This window comes from Balaenoptera musculus, chromosome 12 (genome assembly GCF_009873245.2).
Source record: "Balaenoptera musculus isolate JJ_BM4_2016_0621 chromosome 12, mBalMus1.pri.v3, whole genome shotgun sequence".
NCBI lineage: Eukaryota > Metazoa > Chordata > Mammalia > Artiodactyla > Balaenopteridae > Balaenoptera > Balaenoptera musculus.
Genome location: NC_045796.1, coordinates 83,484,274 through 83,492,506, shown reverse-complemented (window position 1 = coordinate 83,492,506; position 8,233 = coordinate 83,484,274). Strand labels below are relative to the sequence as shown.

At 40.8% G+C, this 8,233-nt stretch overlaps 1 pseudogene; it reads left to right on the top strand.

The window, feature by feature from the left end:
- Nucleotides 1–5,897: 5,897 nt before the first annotated feature.
- Nucleotides 5,898–6,222, top strand: LOC118905388 (annotated as a pseudogene).
- Nucleotides 6,223–8,233: the final 2,011 nt, after the last annotated feature.

Sequence of the window (8,233 nt, the reverse complement as noted above, 5' to 3'; positions counted from 1 at the left end):
TTATGTCTGAGGTTAGATTGGTAGGGAAGAGTTTGGGGACCACAGATCATAGAGGGCTTCCTAAATGTTTCCAGGTAAGTTAATCCTACTCCACTTGAATATAGAGCCACTTTGACCTCAGGCAGGGGTCAACATTTTTCTGCAAAGAGTCAGAGAGTAGGTATTTTAGGCATTGCAGGGCACATATGGTCTGTTGCATACTCCTTTACTAAAAAAAAAAAAAAAAAAAACACAAACAAAAACATTAAATACGTAAAAGCATTCTTAGCTCAGAGGTCTTATAAAAACAGGGTATGAGTCACATTTATCCCAGGCTGTAGTTTGTCACCCCCGACTGAAGTTAAGGTGGCCCTCAATGACTATGGCTTAATCTGAGTATGATTCTCCATGGGGTTCCAAGAGGGAATTAAGCCCTAATGTCCTAAAGCATCCATTATATGTAATGACTCAACTTCTCTCCTGTGGATTTAGAATGGTATTTGTTATGTACATACTTGGGAGAATTGAATAAATACTCACTCAAAAGACGTTTGTGTTCTGAGGTTCTGATGACAAGCCCTGGCTAGTGGCACACGTAATCACACACTTATTCATTCAACAATCATTAAGTAGGCACTCAGTGCTCAGTGTTGGGTTATGTGGTGTGACAGCAGAGGTAAGTGACTCTGGGCTTTCCCTCAAAGACATCATGCTGAGTGGACGACAGGAAATTTTGAAAATAATTTCTGAAGTCATGCTCAGGCAGAAACAATGTGATGACTCTAATAAGTATTCCTTTTTCACTAATCTGATATTTTTGCTATAGATTGAGGGCGTTTCTTTTTCTCCACAGGGCTGTGATTTGTGCTACGCAGACCTATTGACAGTTGTCTGAGAAATAAAAAGACCCCCTGGAAATATCTGTCCACAGGTAGACCTGGGTGAGAATCAATCCTTGCCCACCACTGACTATGTGACTTCGGGCAATTACTTGACCTTTTTGAGATACCTTTTCACCATAAGATGGAGAAAATAATAATACCCACTTCAGTGAGCTGTGGTGTAAATTTAAATGAAAAAAAAAACATGCAGAGCCCTGAGGGGTGATGTTAAACACGTAGCAAGAGCTCAACAGAAGTACCTATTACTGCTGTTTTCAGGCTACGACCCATGATTTCAGGGGCATCAGATACATGCTCTTAATTTTTTAAAGTCAGATCCATGTATATATGTATATGAGATGTGCCCATAGAAAGGAAACATCTGCAGTTTTGTGTAATTGCTTTGGCCTCCTCAGAGAACTGGGTCAAGCTATGGAGGGTCAAACATACCTAATTAGAGAATCTACAAATCCTGAATATGCGCCATTTTTAGAAGGATGGTTTGATTTCTTCTCAGTACAATAAACTGGCTGTGCAGGAGGATGGGGAAGGGGGAGAGGGGAAGCATCACTTCAGCAAATTCCTGATTTTAACTTATTTTTTCCATTCCTTTTGAGAGTTTCTTCATGCAGAAAAATCTCTCTCACTCTTCTGGATTCTGAAGTAAGAATAACAGAACCGAGCTTTAGTGAGCTCTTGCTTTGCACCAGGCTCTGATCAGTTAATCCTCACTCAGCCCTATGAGAGATGGAATATTTTATCATTCACAATTTACATAACACACAACTTGCACAGATTGCCCACCTAACTTGACCTAGGTCATACAGCTGGGACATCTGTGGTCTGGTTTAAATCCAGGTAGGTTTACTTCAGAGCCCTGCTCTTAATTCCACTGTCCTACTACATGGCTACACAGTAGAAAGAATTTGAGTCACATATGCATTTAAAATGTTCTGGTAGTCACATTTCAAAAAAAAAAGGAAACAAGTGCAATTAATTTTTAAAATTTATTGAAGTATAGTTGATTTGCAATGCTGCGTTAATTTCTTTTTTTTAATTAATTAATTTATTTATTTTTGATTGTGTTGGATCTTCATCGCTGCACACAGGCTTTCTCTAGTTGGCGGCGAGCGGGGGCTACTCTTCGTTGCTGTGCATGGGCTTCTCATTGCGGTGGCTTCTCCTGTTGCGGAGCATGGGCTCTAGGCTTGTGGGCTTCAGTAGTTGTGGCATGTGGGCTCAGTAGTTGTGGCTCATGGGCTCTAGAGCGCAGGTTCAGTAGTTGTGGTGCACGGGCTTAGTTGCTCTGTGGCATGTGAGATCTTCCCGGACCAGGGCTTGAACTGGTGTCCCCTGCATTGGCAGGCGGATTCTTAACCACTGCGCCACCAGGGAAGTCCTGCTGTGTTAATTTCTGCTGTACAGCAAAGTGATTCAGCATATATACCTTCTTTTTCATATTCTTTTCCATTATGGCTTATCACAGGATATTGAATATAGTTCCCTGTGCTCTATAGTAGGACATTATTGTTTATCCATTCTATATGTTTGCATCTGCTAATCCCAAACTCCCGATCCTTCCCTCCCCCAAAGGTACAGTGAATGTTAACCATATATTTAAGTTAACCGATCATCTTTAAGATGTTACCATTCAATATGTAATCACAGAAAATAGTCTTCTTTTCATACTTCAGGAGTTATCACTTCTGCACGGCTCCATTAGGACCTTCCACGTGGTTGGGAGCCATGCGTGGCTGGTGCCCTCGATAGTGGAGAGCATAGCCCTGTGCCTGCTCAGCCAGAGTTACTGGACTTTCTATTTACATCTCTATGTTTACATAATCTTTATTCCTTTTGTTTTGGTATCTTCAAAACTATTAAAAAGATCCTGAGTACTAAAACTGAAAGTAAGTTTTAAAAAAAAGGAAGAAAAAGAAAGCAGTGGTAATAGGGTCATTGTCTGGGGATTTCTAACAATGCCTAAGGAAGCTGTGTTCTTTGGTGACTTCTGTCAGATTGCTCAAATATTTTGAGTTCAACTGCTTGCCCATTTAAGAACATAAGGTTCATTTATCATGTTTCCCCCTTGGCCAAGCAGAAATCTAAAAATAAACTCTTAAGTTGTTAGGTTTGACCGAACTCTTTATATAAATATCCGTTTGCAGTTGTTGTTTTAGCAAAAGAAAAAGCCAGTCTCCTAAGTGTTTTGGTTCTAAAAACTTTAGGAAACTGATTTCGCCCCTACACACTTCCTTCCTCTAAACCACATACAGACTGAAAAAAAAAGGAAGTGAAAATTAGATTTTATTTTATTTTTCCTGCAAGAGGACAGAAAAGACAATCCCTTCCCCCATACGACATTCTTTTGCCATTACCCTTCCCACCACCGAATTCCAAATGATGATTAGAGGATGAAAAATTGGCCCCTTAATGTAAAGCTTAACTCTGTAAACTCTGTGGAGTCTTGGTTTCAGGTGTCACATCTCATCTGATGAGTTTGGAAGGGCCTGCAGGAAATCATTGCGTCACATAAACCCCTTTTTATGTCTCTGGCAATGTTTCCTCAACACTGGACACAGAGAAGACAACAGTAGACAGTAAGTGCTTGTTGAACTAAAATTTTTTAATTTATTTGAGGAAAGTCAAGAAAAATTTCTCTGGACTATTATAAGAGAAAAGTGGTTTGCTATTTCCAAATATACTAATGGAAACACTTAGAAGATGTATTTTGATTAGAAAGAAATGACCTGGGGGCAAGGAGTGACATGAAGATGTGGGTGAAAATCCTGGAAATTAAAAGGGTGACTGCCTTCTAGAGGTTCCTCCTTGACTCTGTCTTTACAGGAAATTTTAATATGAATAACATATAAAAACTAAAAAAAAAAAGATAAAAAATATGTAGAAGAATATCTGTAAAGTTTTGGTCAAGGGGAAGATTTTAAGGTAGTAGGTAGGAAACTTAGAAAACACAGTTATATTTAACCTGTCTCTCTATAGAAATACAAATATATATATATATATATATATATATATATATATACACACACATATATGTGCATGTATGTATGTATTTAATACATATCTTATGCAAAACAGTGAACTGGGAAAAATATATGCAATTAGAATACTATCAGAAGACATAACAAGTTGCTCTTCCTAATATACGAATGACTGCTAAAAGAAAAAGCAAGTTATAAATGAAAAAAAAAACAAAGAAAATAAACTATAAAGATTTTCTTCCTCACTAGTGAATCAGAAGTGCCAACTACACAAAAATCAGATGAAAATTTTATCTCATCACATAAGCCAAACAAACAAACAAGTAACATCATCCAACTATAGTGAAGTATGCTGGCTACCCACCTGCTGGGGGTGTGAACTGATTGAATAAATATAATAGACTTCAAGCAATTTCTGGTGAATAATACTTACTAATAACATTAATGCTAGCTGTCTGGGCTTAAAACATTTTAGCAAAGTATCTTTCAGAACTGTGTGTAGGGTAGAGTGAAATTGTATTCACTATTAATGTTATATGTCCTTACAGAGAAAGACAAATATCACGTGATATCACTTATATGTGGAATCCACACACACACAAAAATGATACAAGTGAACTTATATAAAAATAGAAACAGACCCGCAGATATAGCAAACAAACTTATGGTTACCAAAGGGGAAGGGGGGAGGGATAAATTGAGAGGTTGGGATTAACACATACACACTACTACATATATAAAATAGATAAATAACAAGGACTTACTGTATAGCACAGGGAACTATACTCAATATTTTGTAATAGCCTATAAGGGATAAGAATCTGAAAAAGAATATATACATATGTATGTGTGTGTACATATATTTGTGAACATATATAACTGAATCGCTGTGCTGTACACCTGAAACTAACTTGACATTGTAAATCAACTCTACTTCAATAAAATGAAGAAGAAAAGAAAAGCAAAATAAAGTTATATGCCCTTATGTGTTTTAGAAAATGAGAATTGCTATTAACCAGCTGGGTAATTTGCCTTACGCAGTAGCCTTCAGTTTGCCTAGACGACCACTCACTCTGGCAGAAGGCACAGGGCTGGCTTTGGGCCGAGGCTGCCCACGGCCTCATCTCTTCCCTGCTGCAGTGGCCGGGGAGTCTGGTGCTGCTGATGGTACAGGCGGGGGAAGCTTCCCGATGGCATCAGACTGATGAGAATGAAAAGGAAGCCTTTACTGGGTTACACTACTGAGATTTGCGGGTCAGTATCTGGTCCTTGTGGTCTAGCCCAACCCAACTAAAACAACAATACAGATAGTGTTCTTTAGGGAGTATAGAACATATATAGTCCCTCTATATAATATAGAGAGAATGTATATATACATTCTCTCTATATTATAAAATATATATATATGTAAAACATATATATGTTTTACATACATATATATGTTTTATACATACATATACATATTTATGTTATATGTTTTACATATATAACATATTTACATTTATGTTTTATACATACATATACATATTTATAAAACATATTTACATTTATGTTTTATACATACATATACATATTTATGTTATATATGTTTTACATACATATATATATATGTATATATAAAATATATATATTCAAAGGCAGTTAAATATAACTGCGTTTCTTTCTAAGTCTTCTACCTATCTTAAGGTCTCTCCCTTGACCAAAACTGTACAAAGAGTCCTCTGCATATTCTTTTGTTTTTGTTTTTATATTTAACTCTTACATTTTGCTCATATTAAAATTTCCTTTAAAGCGTTCAGACACATCTTACACAAACTAGCATCCTCGATTGGATGAACTATTTTGGATCATTTGGAAGTACTCTGGAGATCTCGTATCACTTTCAGGTTGTTACGTAAATAGATCAGCGCTCACCTGTAATTACACTTGTTAACCGAGCGCCAGGCCACGGTCCTGATTGAGATGCTGCGCCCACTTCAAGTCTAGTTCTCGTGGCGGCGGCGGCAGCTGCGGCTTCTGAGGCTGCTGCGATGCTGAGATGAACGCCTCTCCCGCCTTCGAGTTGTTCTCGCTCTTCGAGGGCGAGAAGAAGATCAAGGCACCCGATGCCTGTTTGTTCACCTCCAACAAGGAAGACCACGCGCTAGGAAACATCATCAGATCGCAGCTGCTGAAGGCCCCCCAGGTGCTGTTTGCTGACTACAAAGTCCCCCATGCCTTGCAGCACAAGACCCTCATCCGTGAGCTGACCACACTGGATGCCAGCCTTCACCCATGCCGTCGCAGATCTCCTCCGTCAGCTCGCCCTGCTGGAAGAGCGCGCCCGGCTGGCCATCAAAGACAAGCAAGAAGGAATTGAGTAGGGGGCTGCACCTGGCCCTTCTCCAGGCACCAGATGGACAGGAGCCCTTCTTCCAGCCGTGGGCCTCCTTGTAGAAACTCCAGCGAGCCCCTCACCCCCGACACCGATGTGTCCTGTACATAGAGTCTGTTTCACCTTCCTAATAAAGTGTGGCAGGAAAAGACCCAGCTGCGGGCGGAGGCAGAGGTGACTTCACAGCAATGGACCGTCAGTTCAGCGGAGGTAAAGGATCTGTTCCGAAGCCACTCGGGGGCCTCACTTCAAAGCGGCCTGGCCCGGAGACCCAGACTTCTGTCTGAGAGCGTGGATGGAACAAACTCATCTGGACAAAAACTGGGAACCTGAGGCTGCCAGGCAGCGTCTCTAGCAGAGGGAAACCAAAAGCCCATGTGCTTCTAGGAGTCTCTGCTCTAGAAGCCTCAGCTGCCGGGCCTGCTTGCCTCAGCGTAGGGACACCTGATGGGGCCCCCAGACAGCTCTCCCCAGGCTTCTCTTACATAGTGGAGTTTAATAAAAATAGTCACCGAGGGGCTGCCCTGGTGGCGCAGTGGTTGAGAATCTGCCTGCCAATTCAGGGGACACGGGTTCGAGCCCTGGTCTGGGAAGATCCCACATGCCGCGGAGCAACTGGGCCCGTGAGCCACAACTACTGAGCCTGCGCGTCTGGAGCCTGTGCTCCGCAACAAGAGAGGCCGCGATAGTGAGAGGCCCGCGCACCGCGATGAAGAGTGGCCCCCGCTCGCCGCAACTAGAGAAAGCCCTCGCACAGAAACGAAGACCCAACACAGCCAAAAATAAATTAAAAAAAAAAAAAGTCACCGATAAAATGCAATCAATCAATCAACTTCTCATACCGGTTCTGAATGTCCTGTCCTGACTAGCGCCCCATTCTTTGGAATTCTTACCCCGTTTCATGGTTCCACGTTCTTCTGCTTTCTCCCTCTCTCTCCTGGGGCGTGGTCCTCAGCCTTGCTTTCCGCACTGTCACTCTTGGACCCATGGAGCACCGTTCCCAAACTGTGATCCATGGACGATTCAGCTTCTCCTTTCAGGCTCCAGCCTTGGACCCAGGGGCCTTGTGCCTTTGAATGCCTTACCTGGTCATTCAACACCAAAACCTCAGCAGTGGGGTAGGGGAAAAGGTCAACACCCTTAGGTGGTGATAGCAGTAGAGCGGGAAAGCCATCATCAGAACTTCTCTCTCTCAAAGTCAAGGTTAATAATCCAACATCAAAAACCATTGTGAAATTCTATGAATACTTGGATTATTAAGCAATTTCCACACTTGGATTTTTCATGGGTCCTGAATTTCCAAGTGAACAAAGCTTGGAAAATTCTTGTTAATAAGTTCATTATTAACAAGTAGGTAACTTTTAACCAGCACACCTAGTTTTACAGACTTGGTGATAGTGCCTGGAAGCTGTTAGCTGTTACTCTGAGATCCTGCAGGAAATCATTACTTCATAGAGATAGTTTTTTTTTTTCTAGAGAGCTAGGATTAATTATATTTCAATAATTTGTCTTTATGAAGATACCATGGTAGTAATTTTTCCTTAGTGAAAATAAGCTGAAGCTGGACATAAATAAATCCTAAATGTTCATCAACTAAAGAATAGTTATATAAATTATTTTTTTATTTGTGTAATGTAATCTCATGCAACTATTAAAATAAAAACTAGAAAGACAAGGTTGGAGCATAGAAGATTAGCATGAAATAATGCTACAAGAAAGAGCAGAACATGGTGTTTCCTTTAAGGTTAAAAATCCCACCCATGGCCCCTGAGTAGGGAATTCAGTGGTATAGCTGTTCTGAATTAAGGTTGATTAATGAATATTCTTCATGTTTGGATGGACTTTCAAAGGTGGGTGCCGCTGAGGACTTCATTTCCACGAGAACTTGAACAGCTTTCCCAGAGAGGAAGTAGTTGAACACAAGGTCTTCATGGTTGATCCCAATCCCCGAGCCTCACACTAAATATGGAGAAGGGGGGGTGGAGGGGTTGCAGTTGCCA